The sequence below is a fragment of the Triticum dicoccoides genome, chromosome 4B (assembly GCF_002162155.2).
Source record: "Triticum dicoccoides isolate Atlit2015 ecotype Zavitan chromosome 4B, WEW_v2.0, whole genome shotgun sequence".
In the NCBI taxonomy this organism is placed as follows: Eukaryota; Viridiplantae; Streptophyta; class Magnoliopsida; order Poales; family Poaceae; genus Triticum; species Triticum dicoccoides.
Genome location: NC_041387.1, coordinates 330,174,488 through 330,189,478, shown reverse-complemented (window position 1 = coordinate 330,189,478; position 14,991 = coordinate 330,174,488).

The window sequence follows — 14,991 nt, the reverse complement described above, 5'->3', positions numbered from 1 at the left end:
CATCACTCCATGGTGGGTTCAATGGCAAACCTTACCCACCCCTCTCCAGATTGTAATCCAGAGGAAGATATCTGTTCTGAGGCGGATTCAGACACCGCTAACCACTCCTATTTACCCCCAAGGTGTTTGCTCTACCTTGGCATGATGATGTTAGTCATATCATGCATATGTTGCCTTGAAGTGCCTACTTTTGACATCATATATGTCATCTTCTTAGTTTAGACATGTTCTATAATGCCACATGTTTAGTTTCTATATCATATATGGGAATTATGCAGTCTCATGTCTTTTAGCGAGCCATAATATATGTGAAATGTGCAATGCCATCCTGTCTAATAGGCATCATATATTTGAATGATATCTTGCCCATCCTTTTCTTCATTACATTTCCATTTGTCGACAACGTTTGTACATTAAACTACTCTTCCTGTGAATCAGCCATTTGGGTGGGAGATGGAAAAATCTGGAGTGAAAACAAGGCCTTCAGAGCAGACAATGCTACTTGTCGAAGCAGATCTCTTGTTGGGTCCCGATAGCTCCTCAGAGATGGATTCAGAGACAGATGACCAGTCCTATTCCCCCACTGAGGTGTATGCTCTAACTTGGCACGGTTATACTGCTCATATCATGCATATGGTGTCTTGCATTGCATAGTTTAGACATCATATACACAATATTCAACACCATGTTCTTAGTTCAGACATCATATCGAATGCCCTTTGTTTAGCATATAAATCAGATATGTGAATTAAATGATGCGATCCTGATTACTTAGATAACATGTAGGTGAATTATGTCATGCAATCCTGTTTAGTTATTCATAATATCTTTGAATTATGTCATGCTATGCTATCCAGTTTAGATAGACATCATATATGTGAAATTATGTCATGCTATCCATTTTAGTTAAACAATATACATGTCAACTATTTCATGCCCTCTTTTTTCCACACTATCTATTGCATCTGTCTCTCATACAATGTCTTGTACATTCAACTATGTTTCCTGTTTACCAGCCATTTGAATTGGAGCGGGTGATGCCAGTATCTAGCAGACTAAAAACACGGTCTTCAAATAAAACAGTGCTACCTCTTGGTGGAGATAGCACCCCAGTTATACATGCACAAGAACCAGCCCTACCACACATAACCTAAACTCTCGCAGATTGTACCCCTACTGCGAAGGACAGAGAACCATCTTCACCCAATCTAACCCCAACCCCAGCCGATAGTAACCCAGTTCCTGTTGACACAACACCATCTCCACCACAAATCTCCCAAACAAGAGCAGTTAGTAAGGCAGCTCCAGTGCCCAAAGGGCCAGTACTATCATGGCGAACCCCAACTCCACCAGTTAGTATGCCTATTCCTGTGGAGGAAGGACAACCAGCTAGTCGTAGTTTAGCATCTATCGCATTTGATGTTGTTAAATCGTATGTGCGTATCTTCCCATCTTGGAAATATTATACTGAAGATGAAGGAAAATTCCAGTTACAAGTGTTTGTCCAGGAGTTATGTGTAAGTAATGTTATTCATGGCAATTACTTTGCTTCGTCCCATACATCCTACCTTCATGATGGTTATAATACAGGAAATTTTCCCATTTTTCTCTATAGAGAAGGACCGATTTTTGGAAACTCCGGATGAGGTAACCTGTGCTAATACCTCTGCTATCTTCAAGAATGCTTGGTGGCAGTATCAGAATTACCTGAAGAAAACGTACTTCACCGGCAAAGAAACTCATCAAATTCCCTCACGTTCTCCTGAGACATATTTACTGGACAATGACTGGGAACGCCTTGTTCTGTACTGGTCCCGAACCAAGAATGTGGTAAGGTCTATGAGCTCATTTTCTATTTTTAAGTATTATATTCTTGCATCGTACTATACTCGGTTCATGTAGAACAAGTGCCGAAACCTGAAGAACAACTGTTCTAATTTAAGTTTCCATTGCTATCATAGTTCAAAAAGGCGCTAGGCGTTAATTGTGCGTTTTCCACCGCCTTGCACTTTACTGACCAAAGCGCATGCTTATGCGAAGTTATGCACAGACTAAGCGTAGTTATCCGCAATGCGTTTTGCCAACGCCTAGAGCCTAGGCGTGCTTAAGCGCACCTTTTTTAAGTGTGATTGCTTTGCTCTTGTATCACTGTATTTACTCATAAAAATTTATTTTTAAATTGAAGGATCCAATCGAAATTCCAATAGCCCAGCAGGTATGTTCATGCATGTTTCTTTAACAGGTTTGCTCTTATCAATAGCTATGTTGATTTCAATTTCAATTGTGTATACAGTTGACTTTTATATCATGCACATTACTAGCATCACAACAGAGCCAATAGTGTTGTTGTGCTGCGTAGTTTCCCACGCTTTGTATTCTTTCACTGCTGCTTTATCTTGAACTGATATGATTTGAACCGTGTCTCTATTTTGATTTGGCAAGACAATGCAGTGACCATAGGACATAGATATATGTTTGTTTGATGCTTTTATTATGTACTAGTACTTGGCAATAGAAGACTTGGTAGTTTAATCTTGTCCACCTTACTAATGAACTGGTTCATCGAAATGAGTTTCATATACTAGTACATGCTAAACTTGTTATGTGTCTGCTTGTTTCTTCTTTTAGAATGCTGATAGAATACTGGGGAAAAGTGCCTTATTAAGAAACAATGGTAAAGGAAGTAATGCAGATAAGGTTCAGGATAGTGACACATCCTTGTTGGTCTCCAACAAAGCTGATAAAACAACTAAGGAAGACTATCTTCAAGACAGCGAGACAACCCCAAAGTCCTGTCTTCGTTTAGTGTTCGAGTTAGTAGCCACTACCGCTTGCACAAGCTATTCAAACTCACTGTCCGAATCAGTTCGGTTTCTTGAGTCTCAACTACAAGCTGAAAGACATCGATCAACTATGCTGCGACAAGAAGCGGAAGGACTGTGGAAGTCCCTGGAGCATTCAGATGCATACTTTCTGGTGCAACAACAAGCGTTGGAGGATTTTAGCGCCAAACAGGACAAAGCTAATAAGCTTGCTAAGCTTATTGCCAGCAGGGTGGATACCCAGGATAACGTTTCTTGAGCTCTTCTAAAGTTGTTTAAGTTATGCTCTTGTTTTGCTGTCGCGTTTATTTGCACTAGTGGCCAATTTTGACGGCCAGTGTATGTAATATGCTGCTTTGTTCCCTATATTTGCATTGGTGGCGAACTTTGATGCCTAGTGGATGTAATATGTGTAATAGCGGTAATAGGCTAGCGTTAATTGCTTGCCTATTTGTTTCCTTATTGTCTTGTTTAGTTGTTTGCTTGTAGTCACTGCAGTTCTTTTTCTGTGTTTTTCTAGTGGCCACAATAGCCTATTTTTGGTAACTAGGCCAAAATAATCATGGCAACACACAGACTGTTGTAACCATGGGCCTCCTGCAGGCCGTATGATCCATGGGCCTTCTTTCGGCCGTAGGATCCATTGGCCTTCTATATGGGCCGTAGGATCCATTGGCCTTCTATACAGGTCTTAGGATTCATGGGCCTTCTACGGGCCGTAGGGTCCATGGGCCTTCTACTGGCCGTACGTTCCATGGGCCTTCTACGGGCCGTACTATCCATGGGCCTCATACGGGCCGTAGGATCCATGGGCCTTCTACGAGGCGTATCATCATTTCGCCAATCATGGGCTATACTATTCGTGGACCATAACGGGCCGTTAATAGGCCGTATTTGATAACTCTATGACAACATCCCAACGGGTTTTTTTTTACATGAAAACGGCCCAACATATTAACGGTCCGCAAACGGGCCGACTGTAATGACGGGCTGAATTTGGCCCACAAGCAGAAAATGACAGTAACGGGACGTATGTAACCGAATGCTGCAAATGAGCCCAAGAATCAATGGGCCCTGCGAAGGCCGAAAGATAACTTGAGGTGGAAACGGCCCAATGGAATAACGGGCCGTTGATGGGTATAAAGTGATACATTGTTCATCACGGGCCAGTTTCACCATGGGCCATTAATTGGCCAAGAGTTACAAAAGGCCTCATATGGGCCGAAAGAAGTCATGGGCCACACATGGGCCGGAAGTTAAAACGGGCTGGAATCATATTGGACGGCCCAGATGACGCTACTGGGCCTAATTCGGAGAGGTCGTAACGGGCCCTGGGTTAGCAGGCTGTAAATGGGCTATATGCGAACAGGCCGCTAACAGGCTTTCCGTGGGCCGGCCCGCCACGTTTTAACGAAGTCAAACGGGCCGGCCTTTTCACAGGAATGGGCCTCTGTTGGGCCGTGCCACCTGTCGCCGTATCATAGGCGCCTTCGGTCCAATGAGTGGATGACATCTGTCCCAACGGTGAGCCGACACGTGTTTCCTCTAGCCAATGATGATTTTACACGTGGAAAATCCCCATTGGTCGGGGCTGTTAACGGGTTATCAGATCTAAAACCGGACCCGATAGCTTAACGGCGTTCCGTTATGGTGGATGCCACGTGTCGGTCACCCTTGACGGAAGCATTTCTGTGACGCGCGATTTATCGTCATGGAAGTGGACACTTCCGTGATGATAATTTTGGTAATGTCATGGAACACTTCTACGATAGCACAGGTATGACTATCTTGATTCTGTCATAAAATCGTCATGGATGTACATGCATGACAAAAAACGCGACCTACTGTGACAAACACGTATCATCACGGAAGTGTATTTTTTTGTAGTGTATGGCATGAAACCGATATGGGACCAGGATGACAAAGAAGTAGTAGTGGCGGGTGGGAAACCGACCTTTAGTGAAATCGGGGGTGAACGCGCCAGAGACTACTCGCGGCACGTGCAAGGAGGCATGATGACGGAACTTGTTACTTTGAAAACTCACATGGCAAAGAACTGTATCAAGCAGTGTTAAAGGCATCCAAGATCCCTGGAAGGTTCTACAAGAACTCAGGGCCATGTGAAATTCTGTCTGATACTCAGGAAACAAGAGAGTCCCCTGGCCGTGCAAGGGGTATAGGTGTTAATGTCCCGCACAAGAGGGCTTTTACACTCAGCAAAGAAGAGAGGCTCAACATGAAAAAGCGAGGAGTGAAATAAAGTAGAATGCAGTGTATGAAAGGTTGAGGAAGGACATGTATCTGGCTATTTGAAAGGATATTGAGGAGTCAATGATGATGCAGAAGACTCTAACACTGACAGATAGCCAGCGGATGGTAGAGGAGGAGGGCATGGAAGATGTTGCTTATTGCATGACAACACCACACAAGAGTAGCTGTGCATTAGCTGACCCCAGCGACACTGAGACTGCAACTCCTCATGATGATGCTATATCTGATCTATCTAGAATGAAAGACAGACTAAAGGGCATGCATACACATTATGGAGGTACATTAAAATGTGCAACAGCCTGGGTTTTCCCACCCTTCTTGGAAGACGGCCTCTTGTTGGAAAATGTGCCATTGAAGCGGGGTTGTGTGAAGTGCTACGTGACTGAAGTAAAGCCTGGATTCAAAGAATTTTCCCTGAAGAATTTCCTAGGAGACTTTGATGAGCAAAGGACCTTGGGAGAAACACTTATACATCACATCCAATGGCGACAAAAGGAAATAGATTTCATCGATGAAATCCCTGAAGCCCCGCCAAGAGCAACCAATGTCGCCCCTCAACCGGTGACGCTCTCCTTGCCACAACAGTTCTCGCGTGCTTCCCCCAAAGAACCTAATACTCGTAATCCGATGGTTTATGCATCAACCTGTGATGAGCCGACCCGACTTTGTGCCATGCAGGCCATGTCATCCTCCGCCCCAGAGAAGCCAGTGGCAAGGCCTACAACTATTGAAGAGGCACCACCGGTTCAGTTGTCGGCCGCTGAAGCAGCAAGGGGGACCCAGCTGTAGCACATGATCAGCAGACCAACCAGGTGGAACATAGTGTTAAGTAGTCTGATGCTTCAGAACCGCCTACTAAGCAATCTATAGGTCTAGAACCGACTGCTCATCAATCCATCGGTCCGCAGTCGCGTGATCAGTATACCAATGCATCAGCACTTCCTGCTCAGCAAACCAATGCGTTGGCATGGCCTCCTCGGCACACTGACAAGTTGGCAGCACCTATGCAGAAACCCGACATAGCTTCAATGCATGGCCAGTAGACCGATGCCTCTGCTCCTACAGCCCAGCCGTCTATCACAGCAGCACAACCAGCTCAGCGGTCCAACATAGATAAACCATCTACTAAGCAGTTCGTTGAAGCTTCACCGTCTGCTCGGCAGTCTACCTTGTAGCCAACCAGACGTTCAGCCAGAAATGCTTCGAGTACCAAGAATGGAGTGGCCAAAAAGGCTACACCCGCGAGGAAGCGCGGCGGGAGAGTGAAGAGGAAAGATAACGATTGCCTTTTACTTAAAGCACTCATCGCCCAGACCCAAATTAACAGCGGGTTGTTCGAATCGGGGAGTAATATTATTTTTGAAGGCATGGATGATGAAGAAGTAGATTTATTGCTTGCTAAAAGTAAATCAGACGTACATGAAGCACACAATTACGTCCATGGCCAGCTATTTCTTGTTGGCAAATACTTTTATGACTGCAGCTCCAGTGTCCGCGAGTTACATGAATATTGCATGGATCAAATGTCAACAGGTCATCATGGTTTGCTAGTACACTACAACAGTTGTCATTTCTGACATGATGCTAGTTCCATCAATGTGAGTTTCGAGGACTTACATCTCTTGTTCAAATTCAACGAGCTCGATTCCACTCTTGTTAGATGCCTAATTTTGTAAGTATTTAAAAACTCTAATCAACTTCCCCATACAATGATGTAAATGATAAACAGCTAAGTGCATTTTATTCCTCTTAGGGGATTGAATGCATAGAGAATAAAAAGGGAGAGTGTGTATTTCATAGATCCTGCATTAGCAAATGGCACAACATTACATGGTAAGGACCTATGGGACTGGGCCGTTAACACGGTCGTCCGTCTCTTCTAAAACATGTCCCATGCAGAATCATTTCTCTGGCCATATCATGAATGGTAAGTCAAGTAAACAACCACACATACATTGATTGTCTTTCATATTTCGACACAATTTGTAAGTTCATAGCTTTCTTAATATGTAGCGATCACTAGATATTGGTATTCATGTTCCAAACAAGAACACAGTTTACTACATCGATTCTCTCAGAGAGTCAACAAAAGCTCAGGACCTGATGCATGTTCAGCAATTCATGGATAGGTGTTCAATTCTATGATATTGAAATTAATTTGCATTCATATCTGGTTCAATAATTGATGTTGTAAAAATTCATCTTCATTTGTAGTATGCTTGCATTGTGGAAAACTAAACCAGGGAACCTGTTGAAGAGGGAACTACCTCTGCAGCACGAGATTGTTTCTCCGGTAACACACTGAAATCCGCTATTTTAGGAAAATTTATCCAATAGTCTGTAAATACCTTTTCTTACTCTAGTCAAATGTTCCAGCTTCTAAATAAACCTATTTGTATTTTGTCCAAAGAAAAAATAAAAAATTTAACACCGGTTAGGTTGTTCCTAACAGGACAAATACATACCTAATTCTTTATAAAAAAATCAGTGTCCTCAGCAAGAAGGAGGGACCAACCTTTGTGGATACTATGTTGCAGACACATGATCTCCATCTACAAATCTGCTGATACTTGTGACGATCCTCAAAAATTAGTACCAGTAAGTCTTATCTTAATTAATATCTTCTACTCCACTCATATGGCACATTCTGATTTTAAAAATACAGCAACTCATCTTAGAACTGAGGACCCCTGAACCGCTCCAGGCTGGTGAATTGCTGATGGTTCGGAGATTTATCAGCGACTTCTTCCTGAATCACTACATCAAGTCCACTGTGGTGATAATGAAGATTTCAGCACACGTTCTCCTGAAACATTGAATAAGAGTTAGCCGCTAAACATATACACATGGATCCATTGTTTTCCATCTGATGAGGTCTTCGTATTTCATACACTATGATTAATTATGTAATGCATATATGTGTGGACAAATCATTGGAATTTAGCTACCATATTTTGAATTGCAATTGTTGTGAAATCTGGTGAATGTTCTTCCTGTGGACACTATTTGGTCAATTGAATATTGTGCTGAATTTGCTTTTTGTGTGCCAATTCAAAATGGGATATTTTTTATTATTTGTTCAATTTAATATTGTGGCGAATTTTCTTTTTGCATGCCGATTCAAAATGGGATATTTTTGTTTTAACCTGGCAATTGCTCCGCACACGGTTCAACTAAATGAGTGTGTGCGATCCACATCGGAAAGCATACGTCAATCATAGCAGAACCATCGGTGATACACAATAGATCACAAACGATTTGCAGCGCTACTATGTGTGCATTGGGTCTCTAGAACCGTTTGTGATATCATGTTATCGCACATGAGAGCTCGGAGTAAACCGTGCCCAATGTAAAATACAATCCCAGTCGTATTTTTTTCAGGAAACATGTGGGATCCCAAACGAAAAGCACACGTCACTCTTGCCGCAACCGTCTGTGATACACAACAAATCACAAACAGTCTGCAACACTTGTATGTGCGCGAAGGGTCTCCTGAATCATTTGTGATAGAACATTATCACAGACAGTAATTGTAGGGAAACGTGTGCGGTGGAGTCTTGCATGGCAGACGGGTTCCGTAGAAAACTCGTGTGCGATGGGGCACATATCGCACACAGTTCATATGTTGGCCTTTGTACCTTACATACTGTTTCCCAAACGGTTCATTAAGACACACCGTTTGGTTTCACTGCATCATTAGAATCATTTAATCACCGATCCCACAGGTGCGAAAGCATTTAGTGTGTGCTGCATCGCACACGATTACATTTTGCAAGGCCTCTAGATCATTACTCCATATCCCCGACGGTTTATGGGTCGTGTGGGAAGGACCCCCTATCGCCCACACTCACTTGACGACGGTTCCAAATGCCGTCCTGGAAAGGGGTTAAAAACTGTGTGTATAGCACTGACACATACTAGTGTACATCTCATCACAATATCGAACGAATACCAAATTCACATGATTACTTATAACAAGACTTCTCCCATGTCCTCAGGAACGAAAGTAACTACTCACAAAGCATATTCATGTTCATAATCAGAGGAGTATTAATTATCATTAATTATCTAAACAAATGATCTTCCACCGAATAAACCAACTAGCATCAACTACAAGGAGTAATCAACACTACTAGCAACCCACAGGTACCAATCTGAGGTTTTGAGACAAAGATCGGATACAAGAGATGAACTAGGGTTTGGAGAGGAGATGGTGCTGGTGAAGATGTTGATGGAGATTGACCCCCTCCCGATGAGAGGATCGATGGTGATGACGATGGTGATGATTTCCCCCTCCTGGAGGGATGTTTCGTCAGCAGAACAGCTCCACCAGAGCCCTAGATAGGTCCTGCCCAGGTTCCGCCTCGAGATGGCGGCGCTTCGTCCCGAAAGCTTCCTTTTTATTTTTCCAGGTCAAAATGCACCATATAGCAAAAGATGGGCATCTGGGGCCTGCCAGGGGGCCCACAACACCAGAGGGCGCGCCCTCCACCCTTGTGGATATCAGGTGGCCCCCTCTGGTGCTTTCTTTGCCCAATATTTTTTATATATTCCAAAAATATTCTCTGTGAAGTTTCAGGACTGTTGGAGTTGTGAAGAATAGGTCTCTAATATTTGCTCCTTTTCCAGTCCAAAATTCCAGTTGCCAGCATTCTCCCTCCTCATGTAAACCTTATAAAATAAGAGAGAATAGGCATAAGTATTGTGATATAATGTGTAATAACAACCCATAATGCAACAAACATCAATATAAAAGCATGATGCAAAATGGACGTATCAATGTTGTTCTTCTTTTTTTGTTTGATTTCGTCTGTAGTCGGATCCTGCTCTTGTGTATGATGATTGTTATGTATTGATGTATTGGTGCATTCATGATGTAGCTTGGGGCGAGTGTAAGCCTTTATCTAGTATTCTCATCTACTCAATACATGGTATGTTGTAATGATATCCACCTTGTTATGCGCTCGAAATGCGATTTTGCCCCAATCAAGATTTCATTGCGTGATCGGGATAGAATTGCATCTTGGGCGCTACAAGTTGGTATCGGAACCTTACTAACTGCAGGACCTGCTTGATTGATCAAACCATTGTTGTTGTCGAGTCTAAAAAACTATTTTGATTCTAGCTATATATATTGGAGATTAGGAATTCTTTTTACTCCTTTTCCCCTTTTGTCGCTCTGGTGAGGATTTGTGATGGAGGTGTTTTGATTTCACTACTCTTCTCACTCAAATTTTATTTAGGATCATGCGGGTATTGTTGGGATCGTTGCGATGTCGGGGTGATGGAATTTTGTCTTGGTGCCTCCTGTCTGACTAGACTTCTGATGTCTACTACACAACATTTCTTCTTGTAGACTCATGTTGGGCCTCCAAGTGCAGAGTTTTGTCACACGGGCCCGTTCATTCTTGCCAGTGATGCTACCCAGATTTTCTTTGCGGAAGACCCCTTGCTTAAGAATAGCCATGTAGGGATGCATGGGAAGAGGAGGGTACTGGGTGTCGATAATATTGCCGATGAGGACGAGTACGATGAACTTGATGAGTTTCCAGCCAAGGGATCGCGCACCTATGTAACTGAGAAGCATAAAATCATCAGAAAACCCAAGTTCATTCGGGGTCAACGTAATGATCCCTGTTCCCCACTGTACATGGGAATTAAGCCGTAAGACTAGTCTTTATGCCTACCATGCAACTTAATTCGTTCAATTTAGAACTGTCGCGTGTACTGAGTTTGTGAGTTATGCCCGGTTTTCTGTTGATGTAAAAACCGTTAATATATTGACCATGATATGTTGTGAGCTCAGGCAATGAATATGAACTATTTTTTGTTATTATTATTATTATATCATAGAGGTAGCACACTCAATTGATCTCACTACAATACATGTGAAAAAAATATGTAATCTGGTTTGCGAATAGCACATGGTTCGTTGATGAAAGTCGTGTGTCGATCAAACTCCGCCCATGATCTGAGTCGTGATTTCTGATTGGCCAGAACCCAAACCCCACGGATCATACATCTGCACCATTGGATGTTCCCAAATCAAACGGCGATCCTCATCCCTATTGATAGCACATGAAGTTCCGGATGTAATTTTATTCTTATGCACAAAATGCACGTTAAACTCAAAAAATGTTTTAAATATAGCTAATGATACCTAAAATGCGCCACCAAATAAAACTCATGGTATAATGGTGATTGCGTAGCATGGAAATTTTTGTGAGGCCAAACGATGAAGTCACCGGACACAGGAGTTTAAATTGACATGTCTCCTTTTGGAAACCATGATCCTTCATGTGAGATGCTCCGGTTTGGAAGTAGCGATCATCAAAACTTGTGCCAAATTTTACTAATTTTTTTCCATGGGGTCATGAGAGCACACCACGGGCACACATCGATTTTGATGATGTCCGGACTCCATCTGAATTTCCTGTAATTAAAATAACAACTAGGCCTACGCCAGTGGCCGCACCTCATGGCCGAAATGTTTGAAACTTCTCCCCGCTTCTCGAACAAATGGATGAAAACTCGCAAAGCAATGCACGAATGATTTGTACACCTTCTTTGCTAGGCTGATCGTAATGGGATATCATAGCTAGTATCATGCATGCCAACTAGGCAATTTTGATGAGCTGTCATAGAATTAAATGAAGAAAGAGAGGGTTAAGTATCATATTGTGAAACCGTATCATCATAAATGCTATGCTACTGTGTGTCATGCATGAAAATAAATAAAGTACTACATGATACTACTCTGTGATACTATGCAGGTAGCTAGTTATCATAGACTAGCTAGTATCATATATATGCATGATACTAGTATATGATAGTACTTCCATAATGCGCGCATAGTATCATAAGTTAGTATCTTAGGTTGCCTTATTAATTGCCATGCATGACACAAAGTAGTACAACATTTAATATGATACCACACCCTCTCTTTCCTCATTTAACTATGTGCCACATCATCCAAAAAGTCTATGATATTATGCACTATGAAGGTACGTACGTAGTATCACACACTAGTATAATATGCATGATACTATAGTATATGATACTCCCCACTATATAAGGTTTGCCATAGTGGTGGTATCATAGCTGACGATATCATGCATTCAGAAATAGCAAGTATGCTGATGTGGCAAAGAATTAAAGATAGAGAGGGTAAGAGTAACATATATGTAGATACTGTATCATGTTAAATGCGATGCTAATTTGTGTCATGCATGGCAATAAATATGATCATCTATGATACTGTACTCTATATATTATACTATGCGCTATAATTAAAGGTAGTATCATACACTAGTATCATATATGACACTCTCCATTATGAGTAGCCTAAGTATAGCCTAACTAAAACACCCACATGTAGTTGTAGTAGGGTTTTTAACTTTATATGGACTAAAATTCAAGGTAAGTGGAAAGAATGACTTAAACATAGCAGACGACCTGAAATGGGTCGGCAAATCAAACCAAGGGTATATCCGCGATTGTTTACCATGATTTTTTTTCGAGGCAGAACGATGTAGTAACTGGCGATTTGTAGTCTGGAGTGCCGCGTCTCCTTTTGGAAACAATGATCCTTCTTGTCACATGCTCCAGTATGGAAGGTGCGAGCACCAAACCTTGTGGCAATCTTTACCAAACTTTTTCCATGCGATCGTGGGAGCACGCCATAGTGACACAATGATCTTCGTTATTTTCTGGACTCTATATGCATTTCCTGAAATTAAAATACCAACAAGGCCTATGCCTCTGGACGCACCCTGCGGCCGAACTGTTTGAAGTTTTTTTCCCGTTTCTCGCATAATAAATGAAAACTCGCAAAGCGACACACAAATAATCTTGCTAAAATGCACGTTTAGTTGCGACTATCTATGTATATATATATATATATATATATATATATATATATATATATATATATATACAAACGAGATCTCTCTTTTTTTGCATATTAAAAGTTTGAGATTGCCAGCGAGGCATGCCGCCTGGTAAAATGTACCGGAAAATTGAACCATAGGGTACAATCGTGATTTCTTACCGTGGAAAATAAATTGGAGGCAAAACCATGAACTCATGTTTTCATTCAGACAAAAATATATTGTTAGTTAATGTAAATGTTTTCAAATAGCACATGGTTCACCCACGAAAGCCGTGTGTCCAATAAAACGTGGCTGATGCCCCCCCTCTGCTACGCGCGTGATCTGAGTCATGTGTTCTGATTGGCCAGAACCCAAACTCTCGGATCGTACATCTGCACCGTTGGATTCTCCTTGATCAAACAACAATCCTCATCCCTTTCGACAGCACATGCAGTTCCGGTTGTGATTTATAACCACAAATTTTACACTCAATTCAAAAAATGTCTTAAATATAGCAAACGATACCTAAAATGCGTTAGAAAATAAAACCCGTGGTATAATGGTGATTGCGTACCGTGGAAATTTCTATGAGACCAAACGATGAAGTCACCGACCACTGGAGTTTGAATTAACATGTCTCCTTTTGGAAACCATGGTTTTTCATGTGAGATGCTCCGGTTTGGAAGGAGAGATCATCAAAACATGTGCCAAACTTTACCAAAACATTTCCCCCGGGTTGTGAGAGCACGCCATGGGCACACACTGATTTTGATGATGTCTGGACTCCATCTGAATTCCCAGTAATTAAAATACCAACTAGGCCTATGCCGGTGGCCGCACCTTGCAGCCAAAATGTTTGAAACTTCTCCTTGTTTCTCATACAATGGATGAAAACTCGCCAAGCAACACACAAATGATTTGTACACCTTCTTTGCTAACTAACACCCAGTTGTTGTTGTAGAGCGGTTTTGAATTTAATTATATGCACTAAATGCAAGGTAAGTGCAAAAGAATGACTTAAATATAGCAACGAGACTTGAAATGGGCCAGAAAATCAAACCTAGGGTATATATGTTATTGTTTACTGTGAAAATAATTCAAAGCAGAACAATGTAGTCACTGACGATTGGAATCTGAAGTGCCGCGTCTCCTTTTGGAAACTATGATCCTTCTTGTGAGATGCTCTGATTTGGAAGGTGTGCGCATCAAAACTCATGCCATCTTTACCAAAAAATCCATGTGATCCTGAGAACACACCATGGTGACACACCGATTTTTGTTATTTCCGGACTCTATATGCATTTCCTGTAATTAGAATACCAATAAGGCATACGCCTCTGGCCGCACCCTGCGGCTGAACTGTTTGATTTTTTTAGTTTCTCGAACAATGAGTGAAAACTCCCGAAGCGACGCACAAATGATCTTGCTAGCTAGCTAGCACCCACATGAAGTTGCGACTATAGCAAACGACTCAAATATAGTAAATGATACCTCAAATGCACGAGAAAATTGAACCATAGGGTACAATGGTGATTTCTTACGGTGGAAAACCATTTGGAGGCAAAATGATGAACTCTTGTTTTCATTCAAATGAAAATATGTTGTTAGTTCATGGAAATGTTTTCAAATATCACACGGTTCACTCACAAAGCCATGTGCCTACCAAACCATGGTCAATGCCCCCCCCTTTGCTATGCACGCGAACTGAGTCATGTGTTCTGATTGGCTAGAACCCAAACCTCACAGATCATACATCTATACCGTTGGATGCTCCCAGATCGAACGGCAATCCTCATCCCTTTCGACAGGAAATGCAGTCCGGTTAGGATTTGATTTATATGCCAAAATGCACGGTAAATACCAAAAAATGTCTTAAATATAGCACACAAGACCTGAAATGCGCCAGCAAATCAAATCCGTGGTATAATGTTGATTGCTTAATGTGGAAAAATTTAGAGGCGAAATGATGAACTCACGTCTTCATTTCAAAATTAGTACGTCTTCATTTCAAACGAAATTATTCTCTT